This window comes from Trachinotus anak, unplaced genomic scaffold (assembly GCF_046630095.1).
Source record: "Trachinotus anak isolate AG129_WGS33_773 ecotype Australia unplaced genomic scaffold, CSIRO_AGI_Tana_v1 ptg000013l, whole genome shotgun sequence".
NCBI classification, from domain to species: Eukaryota; Metazoa; Chordata; class Actinopteri; order Carangiformes; family Carangidae; genus Trachinotus; species Trachinotus anak.
Window position 1 is genome coordinate 30,182,091 of NW_027273864.1, and position 14,516 is coordinate 30,196,606.

The following is a 14,516-nucleotide window of genomic DNA, read 5'->3' on the forward strand; positions in this document are numbered from 1 at the left end:
GTCACTTATCAGACAAACAGACAGAAAATTACTTCAACAAATACTTCGTTGAATTGAATGTGTCAGATTCTTTTATTTTTATTGTAATAAAACTTAGTTATTTTGTTGTATTTAATATTTGAAGTATAAGTGAAGCCGCCACTAAACAGAAGTTCAAAGTTTTATTAGTCTCATGACGAGATACAATGAACAGTAAGCAAAGCAGTGACATGAGGGTCGGATTTGGCACACTGCAAAACTTAAAAAAAAAAAATTACATATGGTGGGAAATATCGTGATATTTGATATAATCAAATATCAGCCCAAGCCAATAAATTGGTTATATGAATAATGGTGGTTGTGTTTGAGTAATGTTACGTTTTATTTGTCATGTAGTCGGCCTTATGTAATCATGTCTGTGCAAAAAGGCTCATTGCACAACTGATGTTCAGAGGCAGCCGACTGTCAGCAGCAGCTGTCTCTGTTTCACGTCTCTCTCCACTTTATTAAAGAAGACGCTTAAAACAACAACATGAAAGTCGTCAGCCTGAGAGGTCCACAGTTTAGCTGCCAGCAGATCAGCTCCCCTGCTACAGTCTCACTTCATCTCTGTGTTTTTATGACTGTGAGAAACTCCACAGACACGCAAACAGCTATAAAACAACAATAAAAGCCAGTAAGAAACAATAGAGACCCTCATGTCACCTGGGACACATGTGGAGTAATATTTAATGTTTCTGTGGTTTATGGAGGTCACAGTATTGGACTGTGTGATTTAATGAAATATCATCCCAGAGGATCAAAATGAAAAAACTTCATAAATTCAAAATCTGAAGTTTATAATACTTTGTTTCCTTTACAAAGAAACACAACAGAATCACAACAACCTCCAACATGTGAACATTTTCTGGAGATTTTTTTTTTTTTCCTGTGAAAACTTTTCTCCTCTGTAACAAACATGAACTGAAGGTGACCACAGCTGCTGCTCTGAAGGACAAAACTAAAGACTCTGTACAGTCAACTTTTAAGCCTACAGAGTGGCGGGGGGGGGGGGGCATCTGAAACTCAAGGGTAATCCTTTAATTGCAATGAACATTATACAAATCTGTTGGCACACAAAGTTGTGCATTTTACGCACTTGTGTCTGACAGATAATTTGCACTGTAGTGATAATGATGACGTCATACCCGAGCTTTTTCTCCTTCGCTTCCCTGAAGTCACTTCTCAGGACCTGATACCTGTGTATTCACAGAATGAGGGGATTTCACACATTTTCCATACATGCATGTACAGTACGTACATACCAAACCTGGGTCCTGCTGTGGGAACCAGACTTCAACTTCAAATCTCCTGAGCCCTTAGACAGTTGACACCATTGTCTAAACATCACCTAACACACCTTATCTGCAGACTTTCACCTGCTTATTGTACATTGGCTGAAAGAATCTGAGAGGACTGCAGCTCTGGGAGAAACCACCACCCTCTGATATGTTCAGCTCACCTGAGTGAGGACTGAATTGTCTCCTGTCTTTGACACGGAGAAAAGCTAGGGAGAGATCTGTTTATGAAAAGGAGGAGTGATCACAGCAGCCAATTACTGACAACATGCAGAACACACAGGCGTGTGAGTGTTAATTAACCCTGCGTTTTCCAGGACTGCACCACCCCAGCACCCACATGCCTTCACTCACTCCTCCTCTGTCATGAGTTGCTATGCAGACTGGGAGGAAGGGTCTGGATTCATGACCCTATAAGGTCATCGGGGTCTGCACCCTGTAGCCACAATGGCTGGACTGTGTCTGCTACCGGAGCAGTGATGACAGCTTAACAACCCCCCTCCCATACATGCAAACACCTGGTGTGTGTGTGTGTGTGTGTGTGTGTGTGTGTGTGTGTGACTCATTCACCTTAACTTCAAAATGTTCTGGTATTTTTCCATGTCAGTCAGTGACTGATTTTGAATGTGTCATTTGAGAATCATTGCTTAATCATTGCTTTAACAGTCACCTTTGTCTGATCAGCTGACCTCAGCTCTAACTGGAGTAACCCCTGGTCCTGCCCAAATTTGTATTTTTTTTCCAGTATTATTCAGGATGTCTGGAGGCGCTAAACCTGAAAGTGAGCTTCAAAAGCTTTTCCTGAGAAGTGACCTGGGGAAGCTGCTGAAAATGTTGCGTAATCAAAATCTTTGAGTGTTCAGTGGTTGTGTTTTTGACTGACTGGGAGGAGGGCGCTGTTCTTCCAGGGCAAACAGAGCTGAAGCTCTCAGGCATTTAGTTTTCTAACTTAAATGAATTTGACTTTGGACACCAGAGAACCAAAGAGCAGGACCAGGAGAACAGCTTGATTTATGTTGTAAGAGGTTCGGCTGTTTGCAGGATCCCGTGGGGTTTGAGTAAATGTTGTTCAAGATGAAGCTCATTTAAAAAAAACCAAAAAACAAAACATTCTCTTTCTGGTGTCACAGTAAAGATTTCCGAACCAGGGGGGAAACTCTTCCCTTCACCTGAAACCTGAAAGAGGCTGTTGAAGAATTCATGTGTAAAAGAAAGACAAGAGGAAGATGTACTGTAAACAGGTGAATAAATGGGTATTGGACCAACTGAGGGCCTTGAGAACTGCATTAGCAGAGGTCATTAGTCAGATAAACCTGTACAGTGCAAGGTGTGTATACTGTGTGTGTGCGTGTGTGTGTGTGTGTGTGTGTGTACTGACTGTGGTAGTCAAACTCAAGGTCAGTGTTTAGATGATAAGGAGGGTTTTCATGTGTGGGTGTGTACATACAGTATGTATGCGTGATTGCTGTCTATAAATACACAAATGAACAAATGGACTGGCATTCATGTGGTGCTTTTATCTTCTATACACACACACACACACACACACACACACACACACACACACACGGTGTTGTGGTTCTCCCATCAGCTTTGTTTCCATTTTTATTCATTAGCTTAGCTTACTGATCAATAATATTTTAATAGCTAATCAAGCTGATGGTGAATTTTTAAAGCGCCTTCTGCTGGACTACGAGGGAAATGACTTCATACAGTCCTGCACTGACAGACTGTACATTTTAAATTTGAAAAATGTTTGAACATAAAATAAAAAGCGAAAACATTTTTCAGCATCTTGCCCAGAGACACTTCAACAGCTGGACAGAAGGAACTGGGGCATCGAACTGCCAACCCCGGGGGGGTAGTGGACAACCTGTTCTGCCTCTGCAGTCATGTCCTGTAAATAACTGTAACCAGCTGGTAAAAGCAAAAAATATTCACCACATTAAAGAAGCTATCTGTAAGTTTTGCTTTTGCTACATAGCTAACGTTAGCATGAACAGCTGTTTACTGACCAGTCCAGAATAAACGTTGAGAGTTCAGCATCAAACTTCATTCCTTTGCTGACCAACATCTGCCTCCAGAGATGGAGACAAACACCAATGTTGACTCTGTCACGTCTTTACTCCTCCTGAAGCCAGCATGCTAACCAGCTAGCCTCGTCCCATCTCGGACGTACTAAAACCTTTTGTCTTGCAAACACGTGTGCCGTGCTGCTGGAGTTCGTTTTTATTCCTTTATTCTTTTATAAATGAGCACATTGCGACAGCCTGACCTGGACATTATGTTTTCGTGTTGTCGGCCTGAACTCCTCTGACTCATTGAAGAGGAGAAATTAAAGCTGCAGCTCTGATCAGAAGCGATCCACTCCCAGGGTGTGGTGAGAACGAGCTTCAGACCACAGAGCCAGCTGCAGGAGAAACGATAACCTGGACACAAAGGGCCATATGTAAAATCAGAAGTGAAAGTTATGATGTAATAAAAGTTGTTAGCACATTTCAGTGAGTTATTTTCTTTTTGCAGTCTATGAAAAAGGCCTCTATTTACATTTGAGCAGTTTTCCCTGTTGGTTCTCATTTCATTGTATCCCCAGTTGTGAGGCAGTTTGCAGAATTTGATGCTGTTCATTAATTATTGATCATCTTCCTGAAGTTTAATAATTATGACTGAGATACTGCCGATCATGGCATGATGAAGTAATGGGCACTATAAATAGTCAAATCTGTGCAATGACACCACGGATTGTTGGAACCAAATCAAATCAAGCTTTATTGATATTGCACCTTTCATACAGAGACTGCAATACAAGGTGCTTAACAATAATAAAAAGCAGTAAAATCAACCACTCCGCACCGATGTCACACACACTCTGTGAAATTGTGCTTTTTATATTGACAGGTGTCTGTTGTGCAAACATCAGCTGTTGTGCATATATAGTTATAGTTTTGTGCATCAGGCTCCAGAACCAGACCTCACTGATGAAGCACTAGAGATAGAAACAGGACAGGTGAGTCTCCAGGGTTTGACAGTCAAACAAAGAAGACACAACTGACAAGGTGTAACTATATATACATGGCAGTTGGTGTGGTGCTGTTTAAAAAGTAGCATAAATAAAAAAAACAGAACACCTGCACACTGACATCAAGCCACACAATGTTTTCAGTCCCGGTCAGATCTTCATCAGGTCAGACTTAAAGGACCAGTGTGGAGGATTCAGGGGATCTGTTGGCAGAAATATAAAATAATACTCATAATGTTTTCTGTTGTGTTTTCATTAACATAGAATGAGTCGTTCATATCTACATACCTTCCCCAGAGATGTTTCCACAGTAGTCCAGATCGGGCCTAACTCCCAGCTAATCCAGAAATGGGGATGTGGAGCCGACACTTTGGTGCATGGTGGTTTAATAACAGTGGCAAGCATACTTTCCTGTTAGCATCATTAGCACAACTGGGCATCTTTCTCTAAACCTAACTCAGGGCTAATTCATTCCCTGGCTCATTAGCTAGTTGAGGAGCTAAGCTAAACAAGCCAGGTGTAGAGAATACAGACACTGATACCTGCTAGTTGCTAACACATAAATAAAATACTAAAATTTCACTCAATTCAAAAAGCAGAGCACAGACCTCTTCATGCTCTGCAGAAGTTGAATTATCTGTCTCACATTTACATGAAAAATCCTCCAAAAGAATCGACACCTGAAACACAGAGAGGCCACCACCTCAATAATACATAACTTTAAGCCTTAATAAAATGTAAACAGGTGAGTTATATAAAAATACACCCCCCACATCCCTATCGGAGATGTTTTTTTCTGCTGTAAAGTTGGACATTTTAACGTTTTAACTGTGGGGACTGACTCACTGTTGGAGCCAGACTCTAGTGGTCATTAGAGGAACTGCAGGTCTTGGGACTCCAGTGTTGGCTTCATTTTACAGCCCCCGAGGTTGAAGTTTGGTTGTTCTACACGCTTGGAAAATGAGAGATATTCAGTTGGTTGCAGTTTGCTACCTCACCTCATTGCTACATGGCATCGAATCTGACACACCTGTCCATTTTTATTTTTATCCTGATGAGTTAAACTTTCGTGCAAAACTTCATCTTTGACCTGACAAAGATCCAACTGGGATCAACATGTTGTTTTTGAACTAGAGGAGACCATGACAATAATCTGTTTAAACTGTGTGTGATTATGTAACGCTCCATGTCAGGCTTAGTGCACCTCCTCATGACACACAGTACGATGATAATCTCGCCATGTTTACAACAGGGGCAACAGGAAGTGTAGGCTCTATGTAAACAAGGGAGGTGCTGCGAGAAGCACTCACAGAAAGCTTTACAGTGTTGTTGTGTTTTTAAAACGAGTTGTCACCCTCCTGACAGTAAATGCTTCCTGATTCTGTGCTGAATATTTCAACCATAGGTGCTCTCAACCGTGAAAGGTTGACTGACAGCTTTTTATTTTTGGGGAATCCTTTGCTTTGATGGGTTTGGCTCATTTCCCCAAACACACCTACCTCTTGTAAATTGCTGGCACAACCACAAACAAAACAAAACAAAAAAACACTTCTCGAGTACAACTCAGTTTGTTTTGTTCATACCAAAGAATTGTCAAAAGGACCGATCATGAGCGAACGTAACACCTCTGCTTCCTGCTTGTTCACCCATCTGCCTGTAAGCCTGGTCTTTTATTCTATTACAGTCACTCACACACCAGCCTGCCTGTATGTCTGCAGCTGGGTCGTCCCTTCCTGCGCTCCGACCACCAGCCGGAACAGTTTCTGACCAGTTAGGAAGCTACCTGAGTCATGTGGCATTTACAGGCCCTGTTGCTCTTGTGATTAGGCAGCAGGAACATACATAAGCCAAACATGAACTCACTACCATTAATGTTCAGATCAAACTTTATGATAGTACTGTTTCATCAGGACTATCCATTGATCCAATGGCTTCTTTCCAACAACTGTTTTCAGTCAAAGCAGCTGAGACTCAGCTTCTCAGTACATCTGTGTTGTCTTGTGAAACCAGGCATAAACTAGGCCACTTTTTTTGTGATGTAAAATATCACTGACTCATCCATCTCATTCAGTTTTTGACAAGCTTAGTTTTTCTTTAGACTTGTGCCTGGGTGATATGTGACATATCTGTCAACTCTTAACATAACTAATTACCATACATACACATAACCATTTATAGCCGGCCTGCCCCCTGCAGTCTGTTCCAAATTGAGGACTGTCAACAGCAGGCAATCAACCCTTTGCCAACAAGACTTCACAGTCCGAGGAGTATTGAGGAGCTCACGGTGAACTGAGTGGCTTGAAACTGTGGAAAACGCTATTTCCAACAGGTGTGATTTGAGAATCTGTGTCAAGGTTCACCTGATCGGTCTAGGATCAGTAGATAGTATGTGCAATCTGATTGCTACATAGCTAATGATAGCGTAAACAGCTGTTCACTTACCAGTATAGAAGAAAGCATCAACATTCACTCCTTTACTCACCAACAACCTCTCCAGAGGTGGAAACCTGCTATCACTTCTTTTCTTCTGCTGAAGTTAGCATGCTAATCGGCTAGCCCCAGCCTGGTCGGACTGTCTCTACACTTTCCAATACCGAGTCACTGTAGAGTCTGCCCTGAAGAAGTAGCTTCTCATAAAGCATATTATAGGCCTAACTTCTTGCAGCGATGGCTGAAGCACTTGATAAAACTGGTAAGTAAAGAGCTGGTAATGCTAGCACTGGCTATCTAGCAATGCAAAAACCAACAAATTGCTATTTCAAAGGTAATCTAGGTTTTTGCAGTTATGTTTACAATCAATCTGTCAGCAAAACACATTCTCTGCATCCGTGAGGCCTAATAAAGAGGCTGAGTGTGTTTCCTTTATCATTAAATATTTGCCTTCATGGTTTATATCCATGTTCACTTGCTAGCAGTCTGCTCCTTCCTTCCATTTGCTGGTGCATTACCACATTTCCTAGCACGTTACAGTGGCATAAAATGAAACCATCAGCAGGACTGTGCATCACTGTCCGTCTCTTTAAAGCATTTCTCCGTAGTGACCGCTTTAAACAGCTGTTTTTTCAGACCTGAGACAAACCATCAGGCCCAGATCCATCTCACTTTTGTGTTGTCTGCACTCGCATGAACTTTAGAACCACATTATATAACACAGCAAACGCACAGAGACAATACTGCCTTGTAGCTGTGAACGTGCCAGAAAGTTGAATTAGTCATTTGAAGTTTGTTGTGCCCAACCCCTCAGGTTCAGTGAGCGACCAGTTTCTTTTATATAAGCTTCAGAGCAGCTTCCATGCGTATTAATTCAAGTTGTAGCATGAAAGGTCAGTATGTTATGTAATTAGTATGTGTTTGAATGTGTGTACGTGATGTTATTTTCCATTTTTCCCCGAGCACACGTGGACTGCTGATGGTGCACTGCTCCTCTGTCCCCAGTTTTCTGATTGGTCCACTCATCCATCCCCGAAAACAGTCCGATTGTCAGTTTCTCACATGATTAAAACCAGACTGCCAAACCTCCCATCAGTTTTATTTCCTTATTTAACTTCTTGTTTTTTCTTCCAGCCCCTGCTTTTGTTCTCTAATTCGGTTTACTGTCGCCTGGCTGTGTCCTGTGTGAAATATCTGACATGGTCATACACAAAGTGGCTTTTTTTCGTGTTGCTGTGTTGGTGTTAAACATGCACACACAGTGTGCTCATCAACACTGGATAAAAATAATGAAAATCTACCTTGAGAAAGCTGTGGTATGTTCAGGATTTATTTCATAAGGCAGCTATAAAAAGTCTGAGACCATCAAAATGTTAATCAGTAAAACTCTATGAATAAGAAAACACAAGACTAGACAGAGGCTGATACATGATTAACTCACGAAACATCATAAACCATCTCAAAAGTGACTGATGACCAAGTACCTGGTAAATATTTCCTAACTTTATGAGTGCTGCTCTGCAACAAAGCAGGTTTACCTGCTTTGTTGCAGAGCAGGTTCATGCAAAACACACACACACACATTTTCCAGTTAGAATTTTACTTTATCTAGAAGTTAATTTGCTAATTTTAGCATGCTAAATGGTAAACTGCACTTATATAGTGCTTTTCTAGCCTTATCAGCCACATGAACATTAGCATGTTGTTATTGTGAGCATGTTAGCATGCTGGCGTTGTCAATTAGCACAAAGCACTGCTGTGCCTAAGTACAGCCTCAGTACAGCCTGGGTAGATCAGTTTTGATTTGTTGCTGTTAAATGTTTAATTCCTTGAAGTCATGAAGAAAGAAACAGATTCCTGTTGTGGAAATATTCTGTCACCCACACTGCCATCTTCCTGAATATCAGTTAAGTGTGTGACAATTTAACCTTCACACTGATGTTCACCTTGCTTCTGTTTTTATTAGTCGATTCTGACTTCCACAGGTGAGAAGTAGGTGAGGACAGACAGATCATCAATCATTCAAACCAGGAAAAATCTTTTTTTTAATAGATTAAAATAAACTTAGCTTTAAAATGTACACACACTGGTGCACCAACTCAACTCTTCAAGGCTCCACCCAAAATCTGCTGGAGGAGCATCGCCTGTAGTCATGAGAGGCTTTACTTAACTTTAAAGGTCCCATGTAGTGTAGATGTCCATGTGCTTTTTGATTATATTAATAGCCTATTGTATCAAAGTGCTCAGTCCACTGAGAAATGCACACAGCCTGTATTCAGAAACTGAGCCTTTAAACAAGCCGTCAGGACTTCTAGAACTTTGTGATGTCACAACAAAACAGTTACTGCTCACCCTTCCTCAAACCCCGCCCACCAGGACCCGCCATCCAGCCTTGTGTGTTTACCTTAAATCTGAAGAGAGGCCACAGAGACCCACCTCATGCTGCACTCTGATTGGATCTTAATCAATGCAGGGAATTCTGGGACGTGACGTCCTGACAGCTGAAGCAGAGGCAGAATGACGTGGCGGCCTTGTCTCATGATCAGCGTTGTTCAGCTGCTTGTTAAACTTAAACATGTTATGTGCAGGTCACCTCACCAGACCTCAGTGAACTTGGGCTTTAAGTTCTACTCACTACTGTCCAATAAATCTAGAATCAGAGTGACCTTTGTTTTCATGCTGGTGTTGGTGAAACGTACAGTTCTGCATGACATCACCGCTCTGCCTGCGACAGAGGACAGTGTGAGGTGACCACACACTTATCTCACAGTCACACCGTAATATTTACATCACAGTGAGTAATCAGATGAACTGCCAGACGCGCTGGTCTGCTGATTCTTAAAATAGGCTGCGATCACAGCACATATAAGAGAGTATGTGTCAGAGCGAGGCATTCCCAATGGTTCCCACTGAGACCACAGTAATGACTGCGCACTTTCCAGTAAACCAGTGTCTTTGTCTTTTGTCTTCACTTCTGATCCATCCTGCTTCAAAAGCTCCATTAAAATGACAGACTGTATTAAAAACAAGCTGGATAAACATTTGTAAAATAGATGACGGATCAAATTCATCCACCTGACAAGAGTAGATGAAATCTGTTGAAGATGTCCTGAAATACCTCAAAGAAATTAAATATCACCAAGTGCATTTGATTTGTCTTCCATGAAATGACCAAAATCCAGACACTTAGAAACAAGGAGACTATTGTAAACATCCAGACATCCTGAATATGTTTTAAGTTTGAATGAAATGAGATCTATTTTCTAACCATTGTCCCTCCCTGTTCCCACTTTGAGTGTCCATGTTGTGGCTTGTCTCTCACCTGTGATGCAGCGGATGTTGGATAGTGAATCAAAGGTGGTGCAGTCTGCTATAAAACAGCTGTGTCCCCTCAGTTTTATCAGTCACATGCTGCCTGTGGGGGTCAGGTGATTTGGGCTGTAAACTGTGTGAACCTGTGAATGCTTTAAAACGCTGAAAGACGGGAAATCATGTGACACACAGACCAGAAACACTGCCCATTGCACTGAAAACAAAAGACAGACTTTAAAACACAGGATCTCTGTCAGGAGGCTCATCAGCTACCTGTGTAAATGTGATACATTTAGTTGTAATGGTCCTTATCAGCCCATCTGTACTGTACTAAATACAATTTGGAGATATTTTACTTATATTTCCATTTAATGCTACTGCAAACTTCTACCCCACCACATTTAGTTGAGAGCATTAATTCACTTCAGTTCACTTAAGCAAAGGTGTGTCTGCATTATTTCATTGTGCAAAGAACAGGGAAGTCAGGCCAAAAGTAAACATGAACTAGACTTGTAGAAAACACGTCAGATGGTAAAAAACAAAAGAACTGTTGTGCATGTGTGAGAGACACAGAAGCTGCATCTGTGGCTCTCAGCTGCAACTGCACGCTGCAGACTCAGACTCAGGAGGCGGCTTCACTGGAAATACACAATCCCTGCTCAACTGACCGAACATGTTCAGTTCACATCTGCACATCTCTCAGGCAGAGACGGGGGGTGGGGGTGGGGGGGCAGGGCAGAGGAGACAGAGACTCCACAGGTATTTTACGATCATCGCTTGAACGCATACAAAACATCATGAGTCAGTGTGTTTGATGGCCAAGAGAGATGCGTACATACATCCACAGACGCACACATCAGCGTCCACAGTTAACTGTTTCACCACCAGCTCTCACAACACGCTGCAGTAAGATAAATAAAAGTTGCTTCCGCATAAAACACAGGTCAACATTATCCACTGTCACTAGTCATTTCTCAGCGCATGTTATGGTCAGTATGTGTTCAGTACACTCTCTGTGACAGGAGTGCGGGGGGGGGGGGGGCTCAGAGCAATGCCTGTATGGAAAATAACACAGCACTGGAGCTGCACTCTATATGCAGAGAGCACGATAAGCATCCAGCACACGGTGGCATGCAGCAGGGAGTGGCCGGTGGCGTATAGAGGGTGAGATTTATGGTCAGGGCTCAGCCTTCCCCCCTCCTCCTCCTCCTCCGCCTCCCTCCAGCAGCTCTTAACACGTCCCACCAACATGCATCACTAACATATCTCTGATCGCAGCAGATATGATTTACATTAATGCTGGAGGTTAAAATGATCCTGTGACATTCGTGTTGTAATCAAACAGCCTTTCCTCTCACAGGACAGGGGTCAAGGTCCTTAAAACAGTTTAAAGATTCTTAAAGTTTTCTCTTTTCTTGTCAGGAGCAGGTGGTGGTGATTGTGGACTGACTGACTGTTGTTGTGTTTACAAGACGAGGTTATAATACGTCCTCTGATCAGCTGTAGTCTTTAGTCTAATGCAGTGACTTATTCTTGTTCCAAGATAGAGGCAGGGATTTCTAGAAAACACTTGAAAGAAGTTAATTTTCACAGGAGACTAGTTTGATGGATCCATATTTTAAACATCAAGTGTTACTGACCTTGTTGTCTTTGCTAGCAGCTGTTGTTTCATTAAATTCTGCATCTTAACGCTTCAACTGGTCAACAAACAACAAATGGTTGTGTGTGTTCGTTTTCAGGTGTGTAGTATGGACGAGATCGTATCAGTGTGGACGCAGCCTGAGACTCAGATACAGGAGGACAGTGTATGTGAGCTACTCAGGGATTTGGAAACAAACTTCTGATTAAGGACTTTATTCCAACTGGATTTTTTTTTTACCAGAACAAAACATGTTTCTCATTTGAAAGCAGCAGCTTTGACGACCGTTATGTAATCAGCTGTCGATGGAGGTGTCATGTTGCTGCGACCACCGATCTACTTGCTGGTTTTTGTTAGTGTGTGTGATTACGACTTTGTGTGATTGAACTGTTTTGCGAAATCTGTCTTCAGTGTCAGTGAGACCTGTTTGATAAATGAACTAAGCAGCTGAACACTGTGCTGACTGCTCCGTCACATGTTTGATAGAACCAGGTCTTCAGGTCTCAGTTAAGGTGATTTTTCTTTGCTGTTTGAGTCTATCTGTCCTTTTCCACTTCACCCTTGTCCTCCATCTTTCCTGAAAAACAGAACTGTTCCGTGACCTCCACAGAAATGTGAAAACATCATGAACCACATTTCTGTTTTCTTTCTACAAGTTTCATCATGACTGTTAATCTCAGTAGACAGAGCAGCACACTGGCAGCACCTCCTTGAGCTCTGCCTCCCCTTCACACCGTTTTCCTCACAATAAAACACACTCCCTTCTTTCACCACGTTCATCCAACCACACCCGACCGATCAAGATAACAAGTATTTCCATCCCTCCCTCCTCCCTTCTTTCCTTTCCTTCCTGTCTCCTCCCTCCTCATCTGGCTCCCTATCTCCTTCTCTGCCTTCCTCCTCACTAACCTGTACTACTCCAGTTCTTCTCTCCTTTCCTCCGCCCTCACCCTGCTCTGTCTTCACTTGCTGTTTTCTAGAAATGCCTGTTACATAATAAGGGAGCAAACAGACGGGTCATGTTATTCCAGAAATGAAACCAACCTCAACCTGTTCTTTTTTTTTTAAGACTCTTTTTTTCTCATTTCATGCACAGCTTGCACCACAGAGACCACAGAACCAGCAGAGGGTCCATGCACAACAGGATGTTCCCACTACTTTTGCAAAGTATTCTTGTTGTTGTTGTTGTTATTATTATTATTATTATTATTATTATTATTATACATCTTTTTGTGGAACCTGCAATATGGAGGAATGTTGTGTCTTCATGACTTGACTCGACCTGCTCTGTATGAAAAGTGCCCTGAAAAAACTTTTTGGTGTCAGACCCTCCAGGGTAAAAGGATGTTCTTTCAACAGCTGCCATTTTTCACCAATTTTCAGTCAAACCTACAGATTTTTCATGAAGTAAATTAAACTGCTAAAAATTAGATCTCATAGGTTTTTGATGCAAATAATATAATTGAGTCTATTTTTGGAATTTGTGCAAGAAATAAGAAGTGCTCCTCTCTCACACTGAAGTAAACTACAACCAAACATTGCACTGCGCCTGCCTGAAAAGAGGGGCCTTGATCCAGTTAATAAAGCAAACTCTACTGGATAATAATTGACTGGAGATTAAGATCATGAGGTAACCATGGTAGCGAATACGCACATCACCACATGAAGTTGAAAAATGAAAAGTTCAAACAGAGGTGTGTTGATCACGTGTTCTGCTCTGGCTGTTTCAGCAGTTTCCAAACCTACAGCAGATACTACACAGTAAGGGTCCAGTGGGGATGTATGGGGTCCAGTGAATAATGCTCATGATCCGTTGTCCCTTTGCGACACCAGAGAGGATAAAGGCAACAGGATACATGTGAGGGACAGACAGTTGCTGCATGACTTGCTTTCATTCTCTGGAGTTTGATTTTCTCATGAAGTTCCCAGTAACATGGAAGATGCATCATCACAGCCTCGAAATCTGACCAATGAGCTGCGTGTTTTTTTTTTCCCTTGACAAAAACTAAATTAACTGAAATTACAAATCTTCTGTAATTCAATAAACACCACTGTCTATCCAATTGTGTTGTTACACCAAACATCTTTCTGACACGGTGACTATAATATAAACAATTTATGAGACTTTATGTGCAGCTCTGTCTCCCTCACTGTCCCTACTGTACAACTACACACAGACACACACTCCCTCTCTCTACTGTAAGAGCTCTTGTGTGCAGCTGCCTCTCTCTGGCTGTTTCTCCTCTATCTATAGCCGGAGGTGACGCCCCAGGCCGTGATTCAGCCTCTATTAATGGGACAGTGGGACAGAGAGCTGAGCTGCCTGGATGACTTCAGAGTTACAGTTACAGTGAGATACGCTGGTCGTGCCAGTGGCTGCCGTCCACTGGGGCAGGGACACTTCATACATACTCACTTAACACTCAACTCAAACTCAGATTAACTAAATGGTCAATGGCAAGTGTCAGGTGTGAATAAAAATACAACCCTTTAATTAAACTTAAACTACAAGCATCTATCTATCTATTATTTCCATCTGATTAACAGTGACCTTCATCACAGCTGCTCTCATCATGTTCTGGTGATAAACATAAATTTGTGGAGTTGCCACAGAGTCAGAAAGTTGGCTCCTGTTGGGAAACCGTTGGAAAATCTGCACCATAACAGTTCATGCTACATTAGCTCCTGGCAGTTCCTGTTTACACTGTAACTGTGGATCTACAAACAACTGGATTACTTTTGTTTTGAAGTAAAAGTCAGAATTTGACGTTTGTAGAGTTAAATGGAGAGTCTCCCTTTT

At 42.0% G+C, this 14,516-nt stretch overlaps 1 protein-coding gene and 1 long non-coding RNA gene across 4 annotated transcripts in view; one reads left to right on the forward strand and one right to left on the reverse strand.

The window, feature by feature from the left end:
• Positions 1-14,516, forward strand: part of rims4 (regulating synaptic membrane exocytosis 4) — a 163,065-nt gene that overhangs the window by 128,223 nt on the left and 20,326 nt on the right. The gene's annotated exons all lie outside the window — the stretch shown is intronic.
• On the reverse strand, positions 1,145-10,387 carry LOC139631241 (uncharacterized). 3 transcript variants are annotated; one of them, XR_011693332.1, is made up of 3 exons: positions 9,170-10,387; positions 4,445-5,287; positions 1,145-4,302 (listed from the first exon to the last, which is right to left on the reverse strand). It is a non-coding gene; the product is annotated as an uncharacterized lncRNA (long non-coding RNA). The 3 variants fall into 3 exon arrangements; XR_011693333.1 differs by lacking the exon at positions 9,170-10,387 and having other exon boundaries at positions 4,445-5,015; positions 5,182-8,321; XR_011693331.1 differs by lacking the exon at positions 9,170-10,387 and having other exon boundaries at positions 4,445-4,538; positions 4,624-8,321.